The following is a 13566-nucleotide window of genomic DNA, read 5'->3' as shown; positions in this document are numbered from 1 at the left end:
GAAAAAAATATTTCTACATCCCATAGCCTTTCCCAGCCACTTCCGTTTTTCTCCCACAGGTCTAACTCTTCCGAAAAACCAATACAACGCTCTCCCGGAACAATATATAAAGCTAAACGAACCGTTCACTGGATACTTCTCAGTACGTAAATCCCTATTGATTTACCTGTTTTTACAAGGAAATAAAATGTCAAAAAAATATTTCTACATCCCATGGCCTTTCCCAACCATTTAAATTTTTCTCTTACAGGTCTAACACTTCCGAAAAACCAATACAACGCCCACTCGGAACAATATATAAAGCTAAACGAACCGTTCACTGGGTACTTAACCGTACGAAAATCCCTATTGATTAACCTGTTTTTACAAGGAAATAAAATGTTAAAAAAATATTTCTACATCCCATGGTCTTTCCCAACCATTTAAATTTTTCTCGTACAGGTCTAACACTTCCGAAAAACCAATACAACGCCCACTCGGAACAATATATAAAACTAAACGAACCGTTCACTTGGTACTTAACCGTACGAAAATCCCTATTAATTTACCTGTTTTTACAAGGAAATAAAATGTGAAAAAAATATTTCTACATCCCATGGCCTTTCCCAACCATTTAAATTTTTCTCTTACAGGTCTAACACTTCCGAAAAACCAATACAATGCCCTCCTGGAACAATATATAAAGCTAAACGAACCGTTCACTGGCTACTTAGATGTAAGAAAATCCCTATTGATTAACCTCTTTTTATAAGGAAATAAAATGTGAAAAAAAATATTTCTACATCCCATGGCCTTTCCCAACCATTTAAATTTTTCTCTTACAGGTCTAACACTTCCGAAAAACCAATACAACGCCCACCCGGAACAATATATTAAGCTAAACGAACCGTTCACTGGGTATTTATCCGTAGGAAAATCCCTATTGATTTACCTGTTTTTACAAGGAAATAAAATGTGAAAAAAATATTTCTACATCCCATAGCCTTTCCCAGCCACTTCCGTTTTTCTCCCACAGGTCTAACTCTTCCGAAAAACCAATACAACGCTCTCCCGGAACAATATATAAAGCTAAACGAACCGTTCACTGGATACTTATCAGTACGTAAATCCCTATTGATTTACCTGTTTTTACAAGGAAATAAAATGTCAAAAAAATATTTCTACATCCCATGGCCTTTCCCAACCATTTAAATTTTTCTCTTACAGGTCTAACAGTTCCGAAAAACCAATACAACGCCCTCCCGGAACAATATATAAAGCTAAACGACCCGTTCAATGGCTACTTAGACGTAAGAAAATCCCTATTGATTAACCTGTTTTTACAAGGAAATAAAATGTGAAAAAAATATTTCTACATCCCATGGTCTTTCCCAACCATTTAAATTTTTCTCTTACAGGTCTAACACTTCCGAAAAACCAATACAACGCCCACTCGGAACAATATATAAAGCTAAACGAACCGTTCACTTGGTACTTAACCGTACGAAAATCCCTATTAATTTACCTGTTTTTACAAGGAAATAAAATGTGAAAAAAATATTTCTACATCCCATGGCCTTTCCCAACCATTTAAATTTTTCTCTTACAGGTCTAGCACTTCCGAAAAACCAATACAACGCCCTCCCGGAACAATATATAAAGCTAAACGAACCGTTCACTGGGTACTTATCCGTACGAAAATCCCTATTGATTTACCTGTTTTTACAAGGAAATAAAATGTGAAAAAAATATTTCTACATCCCATAGCCTTTCCCAGCCACTTCCGTTTTTCTCCCACAGTTCTAACTCTTCCGAAAAACCAATACAACGCTATCCCGGAACAATATATAAAGCTAAACGAACCGTTCACTGGATTCTTCTCAGTACGTAAATCCCTATTGATTTACCTGTTTTTACAAGGAAATAAAATGTCAAAAAAATATTTCTACATCCCATGGCCTTTCCCAACCATTTAAATTTTTCTCTTAGAGGTCTAACAGTTCCGAAAAACCAATACAACGCCCTCCCGGAACAATATATAAAGCTAAACGAACCGTTCAATGGCTACTTAGACGTAAGAAAATCCCTATTGATTAACCTGTTTTTATAAGGAAATAAAATGTGAAAAAAATATTTCTACATCCCATGGCCTTTCCCAACCATTTAAATTTTTCTCTTACAGGTCTAGCACTTCCGAATAACCAATACAACGCCCACCCGGAACAATATATAAAGCTAAACGAACCGTTCACTGGCTACTTAGATGTAAGAAAATCCCTATTGATTTACCTGTTTTTACAAGGAAATAAAATGTGAAAAAAATATTTCTACATCCCACGGCCTTTCCCAACCATTTAAATTTTTCTCTTACATGTCTAACACTTCCGAAAAACCAATACAACGCCCACTCGGAACAATATATAAAGCTAAACGAACCGTTCACTGGGTACTTAACCGTACGAAAATGCCTATTGATTTACCTGTTTTTACAAGGAAATAAAATGTGAAAAAAATATTTCTACATCCCATGGCCTTTCCCAACCATTTAAATTTTTCTCTTACAGGTCTAGCACTTCCGAAAAACCAATACAACGCCCTCCCGGAACAATATATAAAGCTAAACGAACCGTTCACTGGGTACTTATCCGTACGAAAATCCCTATTGATTTACCTGTTTTTACAAGGAAATAAAATGTGAAAAAAATATTTCTACATCCCATAGCCTTTCCCAGCCACTTCCGTTTTTCTCCCACAGGTCTAACTCTTCCGAAAAACCAATACAACGCTCTCCCGGAACAATATATAAAGCTAAACGAACCGTTCACTGGATACTTCTCAGTACGTAAATCCCTATTGATTTACCTGTTTTTACAAGGAAATAAAATGTCAAAAAAATATTTCTACATCCCATGGTCTTTCCCAACCATTTAAATTTTTCTCTTACAGGTCTAACACTTCCGAAAAACCAATACAACGCCCACTCGGAACAATATATAAAGCTAAACGAACCGTTCACTTGGTACTTAACCGTACGAAAATCCCTATTAATTTACCTGTTTTTACAAGGAAATAAAATGTGAAAAAAATATTTCTACATCCCATGGCCTTTCCCAACCATTTAAATTTTTCTCTTAAAGGTCTAACAGTTCCGAAAAACCAATACAACGCCCTCCCGGAACAATATATAAAGCTAAACGAACCGTTCACTGGCTACTTAGACGTAAGAAATTCCCTATTGATTTACCTGTTTTTACAAGGAAATAAAATGTGAAAAAAATATTTCTCCATCCCATGGCCTTTCCCGACCATTTAAATTTTTCTCTTACAGGTCTAACACTTCCGAAAAACCAATACAACGCCCTCCCGGAACAATATATAAAGCTAAACGAACCGTTCACTGGCTACTTAGATGTAAGAAAATCCCTATTGATTAACCTCTTTTTATAAGGAAATAAAATGTGAAAAAAATATTTCTACATCCCATGGCCTTTCCCAACCATTTAAATTTTTCTCTTACAGGTCTAGCACTTCCGAAAAACCAATACAACGCCCACCCGGAACAATATATAAAGCTAAACGAACCGTTCACTTGGTACTTAACCGTACGAAAATCCCTATTAATTTACCTGTTTTTACAAGGAAATAAAATGTGAAAAAAATATTTCTACATCCCATGGCCTTTCCCAACCATTTAAATTTTTCTCTTACAGGTCTAGCACTTCCGAAAAACCAATACAACGCCCTCCCGGAACAATATATAAAGCTAAACGAACCGTTCACTGGGTACTTATCCGTACGAAAATCCCTATTGATTTACCTGTTTTTACAAGGAAATAAAATGTGAAAAAAATATTTCTACATCCCATAGCCTTTCCCAGCCACTTCCGTTTTTCTCCCACAGTTCTAACTCTTCCGAAAAACCAATACAACGCTATCCCGGAACAATATATAAAGCTAAACGAACCGTTCACTGGATTCTTCTCAGTACGTAAATCCCTATTGATTTACCTGTTTTTACAAGGAAATAAAATGTCAAAAAAATATTTCTACATCCCATGGCCTTTCCCAACCATTTAAATTTTTCTCTTAGAGGTCTAACAGTTCCGAAAAACCAATACAACGCCCTCCCGGAACAATATATAAAGCTAAACGAACCGTTCAATGGCTACTTAGACGTAAGAAAATCCCTATTGATTAACCTGTTTTTATAAGGAAATAAAATGTGAAAAAAATATTTCTACATCCCATGGCCTTTCCCAACCATTTAAATTTTTCTCTTACAGGTCTAGCACTTCCGAATAACCAATACAACGCCCACCCGGAACAATATATAAAGCTAAACGAACCGTTCACTGGCTACTTAGATGTAAGAAAATCCCTATTGATTTACCTGTTTTTACAAGGAAATAAAATGTGAAAAAAATATTTCTACATCCCACGGCCTTTCCCAACCATTTAAATTTTTCTCTTACATGTCTAACACTTCCGAAAAACCAATACAACGCCCACTCGGAACAATATATAAAGCTAAACGAACCGTTCACTGGGTACTTAACCGTACGAAAATGCCTATTGATTTACCTGTTTTTACAAGGAAATAAAATGTGAAAAAAATATTTCTACATCCCATGGCCTTTCCCAACCATTTAAATTTTTCTCTTACAGGTCTAGCACTTCCGAAAAACCAATACAACGCCCTCCCGGAACAATATATAAAGCTAAACGAACCGTTCACTGGGTACTTATCCGTACGAAAATCCCTATTGATTTACCTGTTTTTACAAGGAAATAAAATGTGAAAAAAATATTTCTACATCCCATAGCCTTTCCCAGCCACTTCCGTTTTTCTCCCACAGGTCTAACTCTTCCGAAAAACCAATACAACGCTCTCCCGGAACAATATATAAAGCTAAACGAACCGTTCACTGGATACTTCTCAGTACGTAAATCCCTATTGATTTACCTGTTTTTACAAGGAAATAAAATGTCAAAAAAATATTTCTACATCCCATGGTCTTTCCCAACCATTTAAATTTTTCTCTTACAGGTCTAACACTTCCGAAAAACCAATACAACGCCCACTCGGAACAATATATAAAGCTAAACGAACCGTTCACTTGGTACTTAACCGTACGAAAATCCCTATTAATTTACCTGTTTTTACAAGGAAATAAAATGTGAAAAAAATATTTCTACATCCCATGGCCTTTCCCAACCATTTAAATTTTTCTCTTAAAGGTCTAACAGTTCCGAAAAACCAATACAACGCCCTCCCGGAACAATATATAAAGCTAAACGAACCGTTCACTGGCTACTTAGACGTAAGAAATTCCCTATTGATTTACCTGTTTTTACAAGGAAATAAAATGTGAAAAAAATATTTCTCCATCCCATGGCCTTTCCCGACCATTTAAATTTTTCTCTTACAGGTCTAACACTTCCGAAAAACCAATACAACGCCCTCCCGGAACAATATATAAAGCTAAACGAACCGTTCACTGGCTACTTAGATGTAAGAAAATCCCTATTGATTAACCTCTTTTTATAAGGAAATAAAATGTGAAAAAAATATTTCTACATCCCATGGCCTTTCCCAACCATTTAAATTTTTCTCTTACAGGTCTAGCACTTCCGAAAAACCAATACAACGCCCACCCGGAACAATATATAAAGCTAAACGAACCGTTCACTGGGTACTTATACGTACGAAAATCCCTATTGATTTACCTGTTTTTACAAGGAAATAAAATGTGAAAAAAATATTTCTACATCCCATAGCCTTTCCCAGCCACTTCCGTTTTTCTCCCACAGTTCTAACTCTTTCAAAAAACCAATACAACGCTCTCCCGGAACAATATATAAAGCTAAACGAACCGTTCACTGGATACTTCTCAGTACGAAAATCCCTATTGATTTACCTGTTTTTACAAGGAAATAAAATGTGAAAAAAATATTTCTACATCCAATGGCCTTTCCCAACCATTTAAATTTTTCTCTTACAGGTCTAACACTTCCGAAAAACCAATACAACGCCCACCCGGAACAATATATAAAGCTAAACGAACCGTTCACTGGCTACTTAGATGTAAGAAAATCCCTATTGATTTACCTGTTTTTACAAGGAAATAAAATGTGAAAAAAATATTTCTACATCTCACGGCCTTTCCCAACCATTTAAATTTTTCTCTTACATGTCTAACACTTCCGAAAAACCAATACAACGCCCTCCCGGAACAATATATAAAGCTAAACGAACCGTTCACTGGCTACTTAGACGTAAGAAAATCCCTATTGATTAACCTGTTTTTACAAGGAAATAAAATGTGAAAAAAATATTTCTACATCCCATGGCCTTTCCCAACCATTTAAATTTTTCTCTTACAAGCCTAACACTTCCGAAAAACCAATACAACGCCCTCCCGGAACAATATATAAAGCTAAACGAACCGTTCACTGGGTACTTAACCGTACGAAAATCCCTATTGATCTACCTGTTTTTACAAGGAAATAAAATGTGAAAAAAATATTTCTACATCCCATGGCCTTTCCCAACCGTTTAAATTTTTCTCTTACAGGTCTAACGGTTCTGAAAAACCAATAGAACACCCTCCCGGAACAATATATAACGCTAAGCGAACCGTTCACTGGGTACTTAACCGTACGAAAATCCCTAGTGATTTACCTGTTTTTACAAGGAAATAAAATGTGAAAAAAATATTTCTACATCCCATGTCGTTTCCCAACCATTTAAATTTTTCTCTTACAGGTCTAACAGTTCCGAAAAACCAATACAACGCCCTCCCGGAACAATATATAAAGCTAAACGAACCGTTCACTGGATACTTCTCAGTACGAAAATCCCTATTGATATACCTGTTTTTACAAGGAAATAAAATGTCAAAAAAATATTTCTACATCCCATGTCCTTTCCCAACCATTTAAATTTTTCTCTTACAGGTCTAACACTTCTGAAAAACCAATACAACGCCCTCCCGGAACAATATATAAAGCTAAACGAACCGTTCAGTGGCTACTTAGATGTAAGAAAATCCCTATTGTTTAATCTCTTTTTATAAGGAAATAAAATGTGAAAAAAATATTTCTACATCCCATGGCCTTTCCCAAACATTTAAATTTTTCTTACAGGTCTAACACTTCCGAAAAACCAATACAACGCCCTCCCGGAACAATATATAAAGCTAAACGAACCGTTCACTGGGTACTTAACCATACGAAAATCCCTATTGGTTTACCTGTTTTTACAAGGAAATAAAATGTGAAAAAAATATTTCTACATCCCATAGCCTTTCCCAGCCACTTCAGTTTTTCTCCCACAGGTCTAACTCTTACAAAAAACCTATACATCGCCCTCTCGGAACAATATATAAAGCTAAACGAACCGTTCACTGGGCACTTATCCGTACGAAATTCCCTATTGATTTACCTGTTTTTACAAGGAAATAAAATGTGAAAAAAATATTTCTACATCCCATGGCCTTTCCCAGCCACTTCCGTTTTTCTCCCACAGGTCTAACACTTCCGAAAAACCTATACATCGCCCTCTCGGAACAATATATAAAGCTAAACGAACCGTTCACAGGGCACTTATCCGTACGAAATTCACTATTGATTTACCTGTTTTTACAAGGAAATAAAATGTGAAAAAAATATTTCTACATCCCATGGCCTTTCCCAGCCACTTCCGTTTTTCTCCCACAGGTCTAACACTTCCGAAAAACCAATACAACGCCCTCCCGGAACAATATATAAAGCTAAACGAACCGTTCACTGGATACTTCTCAGTACGTAAATCCCTATTGATTTACCTGTTTTTACAAGGAAATAAAATGTCAAAAAAATATTTCTACATCCCATGGCCTTTCCCAACCATTTAAATTTTTCTCTTACAGGTCTAACAGTTCCGAAAAACCAATACAACGCCCTCCCGGAACAATATATAAAGCTAAACGAACCGTTCAATGGCTACTTAGATGTAAGAAAATCCCTATTGATTAACCTGTTTTTATAAGTAAATAAAATGTGAAAAAAATATTTCTACATCCCATGGTCTTTCCCAACCATTTAAATTTTTCTCTTACAGGTCTAACACTTCCGAAAAACCAATACAACGCCCACTCGGAACAATATATAAAGCTAAACGAACCGTTTACTTGGTACTTAACCGTACGAAAATCCCTATTAATTTACCTGTTTTTACAAGGAAATAAAATGTGAAAAAAATATTTCTACATCCCATGGCCTTTCCCAACCATTTAAATTTTTCTCTTAAAGGTCTAACAGTTCCGAAAAACCAATACAACGCCCTCCCGGAACAATATATAAAGCTAAACGAACCGTTCACTGGCTACTTAGACGTAAGAAATTCCCTATTGATTTACCTGTTTTTACAAGGAAATAAAATGTGAAAAAAATATTTCTCCATCCCATGGCCTTTCCCGACCATTTAAATTTTTCTCTTACAGGTCTAACACTTCCGAAAAACCAATACAACGCCCTCCCGGAACAATATATAAAGCTAAACGAACCGTTCACTGGCTACTTCTCAGTACGAAAATCCCTATTGATTTACCTGTTTTTACAAGGAAATAAAATGTGAAAAAAATATTTCTACATCCAATGGCCTTTCCCAACCATTTAAATTTTTCTCTTACAAGAATAACAGTTCCGAAAAACCCATACAACGCCCTCCCGGAACAATATATAAAGCTAAACGAACCGTTCACTGGATACTTCTCAGTACGAAAATCCCTAGTGATATACCTGTTTTTACAAGGAAATAAAATGTCAAAAAAATATTTCTACATCCCATGTCCTTTCCCAACCATTTAAATTATTCTCTTACAGGTCTAACACTTCTGAAAAACCAATACAACGCCCTCCCGGAACAATATATAAAGCTAAACGAACCGTTCAGTGGCTACTTAGATGTAAGAAAATCCCTATTGATTTACCTCTTTTTACAAGGAAATCAAATGTGAAAAAAATATTTCTACATCCCATAGCCTTTCCCAGCCACTTCCGTTTTTCTCCCTTAGGTCTAACTCTTCCAAAAAACCAATACAACGCTCTCCCGGAAGAATATATAAAGCTAAACGAACCGTTTACTGGCTACTTAGACGTAAGAAAATCCCTATTGATTTACCTGTTTTTACAAGGAAATAAAATGTGAAAGAAATATTTCTACATCCCATGGCCTTTCCCAACCATTTAAATTTTTCTCTTACAGGTCTAACACTTCCGAAAAACCAATACAACGCCCACCCGGAACAATATATAAAGCTAAACGAACCGTTCACTGGGTACTTATCCATACGAAAATCCCTATTGATTTACCTGTTTTTACAAGGAAATAAAATGTGAAAAAAATATTTCTACATCCCATAGCCTTTCCCAGCCACTTCAGTTTTTCTCCCACAGGTCTAACTCTTACAAAAAACCTATACATCGCCCTCTCGGAACAATATATAAAGCTAAACGAACCGTTCACTGGGTACTTATCCGTATGAAAATCCCTATTGATTTACCTGTTTTTACAAGGAAATAAAATGTGAAAAAAAATATTTCTACATCCCATGGCCTTTCCCAGCCACTTCCGTTTTTCTCCCACAGGTCTAACACTTCCGAAAAACCAATACAACGCCCTCCCGAAACAATATATAAAGCTAAACGAACCGTTCACTGGGTACTTATCCGTACGAAAATCCCTATTGCTTTACCTGTTTTTACAAGGAAATAAAATGTCAAAAAAATGTTTCTACATCCCATGGCCTTTCCCAACCATTTAAATTTTTCTCTTACAGGTCTAACACTTCCGAAAAAACAATACAATGCCCTCCTGGAACAATATATCAAGCTAAACGAACCGTTCACTGGGTACTTATCCGTACGAAAATCCCTATTGATTTACATGTTTTTACAAGGAAATAAAATATGAAAAAAATATTTCTACATCCCATAGCCTTTCCCAGCCACTTCCGTTTTTCTCCCACAGGTCTAACTCTTCCGAAAAACCTATACAACGCTCTCCCGGAAGAATATATAAAGCTAAACGAACCGTTTACTGGCTACTTAGACGTAAGAAAATCCCTATTGATTTACCTGTTTTTACAAGGAAATAAAATGTGAAAAAAATATTTCTACATCCCTTGGCCTTTCCCAATCATTTAAATTTTTCTCTTACAGGTCTAACACTTCCGAAAAACCAATACAACGCCCACCCGGAACAATATATAAATCTAAACGAAACGTTCACTGGGTACTTATCCGTACGAAAATCCCTATTTATTCACCTGTTTTTACAAGGAAATAAAATGTGAAAAAAATATTTCTACATCCCTTGGCCTTTCCCAATCATTTAAATTTTTCTCTTACAGGTCTAACACTTCCGAAAAACCAATACAACGCCCTCCCGTAACAATATATTAAGCTAAACGTACCGTTCACTGGGTACTTATCCAAACGAAAATCCCTATTGATTTACCTCTTTTTACAAGGAAATCAAATGTGAAAAAAATATTTCTACATCCCATAGCCTTTCCCAGCCACTTCCGTTTTTCTCCCTTAGGTCTAACTCTTCCAAAAAACCAATACAACGCTCTCCCGGAAGAATATATAAAGCTAAACGAACCGTTTACTGGCTACTTAGACGTAAGAAAATCCCTATTGATTTACCTGTTTTTACAAGGAAATAAAATGTGAAAGAAATATTTCTACATACCATGGCCTTTCCCAACCATTTAAATTTTTCTCTTACAGGTCTAACACTTCCGAAAAAACAATACAATGCCCTCCTGGAACAATATATCAAGCTAAACGAACCGTTCACTGGGTACTTATCCGTACGAAAATCCCTATTGATTTACCTGTTTTTACAAGGAAATAAAATGTGAAAAAAATATTTCTACATCCCATAGCCTTTCCCAGCCACTTCCGTTTTTCTCCCACAGGTCTAACTCTTCCGAAAAACCTATACAACGCTCTCCCGGAAGAATATATAAAGCTAAACGAACCGTTTACTGGCTACTTAGACGTAAGAAAATCCCTATTGATTTACCTGTTTTTACAAGGAAATAAAATGTGAAAAAAATATTTCTACATCCCTTGGCCTTTCCCAATCATTTAAATTTTTCTCTTACAGGTCTAACACTTCCGAAAAACCAATACAACGCCCACCCGGAACAATATATAAATCTAAACGAAACGTTCACTGGGTACTTATCCGTACGAAAATCCCTATTTATTCACCTGTTTTTACAAGGAAATAAAATGTGAAAAAATATTTCTACATCCCTTGGCCTTTCCCAATCATTTAAATTTTTCTCTTACAGGTCTAACACTTCCGAAAAACCAATACAACGCCCTCCCGTAACAATATATTAAGCTAAATGTACCGTTCACTGGGTACTTATCCATACGAAAATCCCTATTGATTTACCTCTTTTTACAAGGAAATCAAATGTGAAAAAAATATTTCTACATCCCATAGCCTTTCCCAGCCACTTCCGTTTTTCTCCCTTAGGTCTAACTCTTCCAAAAAACCAATACAACGCTCTCCCGGAAGAATATATAAAGCTAAACGAACCGTTTACTGGCTACTTAGACGTAAGAAAATCCCTATTGATTTACCTGTTTTTACAAGGAAATAAAATGTGAAAGAAATATTTCTACATCCCATGGCCTTTCCCAACCATTTAAATTTTTCTCTTACAGGTCTAACACTTCCGAAAAACCAATACAACGCCCACCCGGAACAATATATAAAGCTAAACGAACCGTTCACTGGGTACTTATCCGTACGAAAATCCCTATTTATTCACCTGTTTTTACAAGGAAATAAAATGTGAAAAAAATATTTCTACATCCCATGGCCTTTCCCAGCCATTTAAATTTTTCTCTTACAGGTCTAACACTTCTGAAAAACCAATACAACGCCCTCCCGGAACAATATATAAAGCTAAACGAACCGTTCAGTGGCTACTTAGATGTAAGAAAATCCCTATTGTTTAATCTCTTTTTATAAGGAAATAAAATGTGAAAAAAATATTTCTACATCCCATGGCCTTTCCCAAACATTTAAATTTTTCTTACAGGTCTAACCCTTCCGAAAAACCAATACAACGCCCTCCCAGAACAATATATAAAGCTAAACGAACCGTTCACTGGGTACTTATCCATACGAAAATCCCTATTGATTTACCTGTTTTTACAAGGAAATAAAATGTGAAAAAAATATTTCTACATCCCATAGCCTTTCCCAGCCACTTCAGTTTTTCTCCCACAGGTCTAACACTTACAAAAAACCTATACATCGCCCTTTCGGAACAATAAATAAAGCTAAACGAACCGTTCACTGGGTACTTATCCGTATGAAAATCCCTATTGATTTACCTGTTTTTACAAGGAAATAAAATGTGAAAAAAATATTTCTACATCCCATGGCCTTTCCCAGCCACTTCCGTTTTTCTCCCACAGGTCTAACACTTCCGAAAAACCAATACAACGCCCTCCCGAAACAATATATAAAGCTAAACGAACCGTTCACTGGGTACTTATCCGTACGAAAATCCCTATTGCTTTACCTGTTTTTACAAGGAAATAAAATGTCAAAAAAATGTTTCTACATCCCATGGCCTTTCCCAACCATTTAAATTTTTCTCTTACAGGTTTAACACTTCCGAAAAAACAATACAATGCCCTCCTGGAACAATATATCAAGCTAAACGAACCGTTCACTGGGTACTTATCCGTACGAAAATCCCTATTGATTTACATGTTTTTACAAGGAAATAAAATGTGAAAAAAATATTTCTACATCCCATAGCCTTTCCCAGCCACTTCCGTTTTTCTCCCACAGGTCTAACTCTTCCGAAAAACCTATACAACGCTCTCCCGGAAGAATATATAAAGCTAAACGAACCGTTTACTGGCTACTTAGACGTAAGAAAATCCCTATTGATTTACCTGTTTTTACAAGGAAATAAAATGTGAAAAAAATATTTCTACATCCCTTGGCCTTTCCCAATCATTTAAATTTTTCTCTTACAGGTCTAACACTTCCGAAAAACCAATACAACGCCCACCCGGAACAATATATAAATCTAAACGAAACGTTCACTGGGTACTTATCCGTACGAAAATCCCTATTTATTCACCTGTTTTTACAAGGAAATAAAATGTGAAAAAAATATTTCTACATCCCTTGGCCTTTCCCAATCATTTAAATTTTTCTCTTACAGGTCTAACACTTCCGAAAAACCAATACAACGCCCTCCCGTAACAATATATTAAGCTAAACGTACCGTTCACTGGGTACTTATCCAAACGAAAATCCCTATTGATTTACCTCTTTTTACAAGGAAATCAAATGTGAAAAAAATATTTCTACATCCCATAGCCTTTCCCAGCCACTTCCGTTTTTCTCCCTTAGGTCTAACTCTTCCAAAAAACCAATACAACGCTCTCCCGGAAGAATATATAAAGCTAAACGAACCGTTTACTGGCTACTTAGACGTAAGAAAATCCCTATTGATTTACCTGTTTTTACAAGGAAATAAAATGTGAAAGAAA

The sequence above is a fragment of the Paroedura picta genome, chromosome 9 (assembly GCF_049243985.1).
Source record: "Paroedura picta isolate Pp20150507F chromosome 9, Ppicta_v3.0, whole genome shotgun sequence".
Taxonomy (NCBI): domain Eukaryota; kingdom Metazoa; phylum Chordata; class Lepidosauria; order Squamata; family Gekkonidae; genus Paroedura; species Paroedura picta.
Note: the sequence above shows the minus strand (reverse complement) of the source record.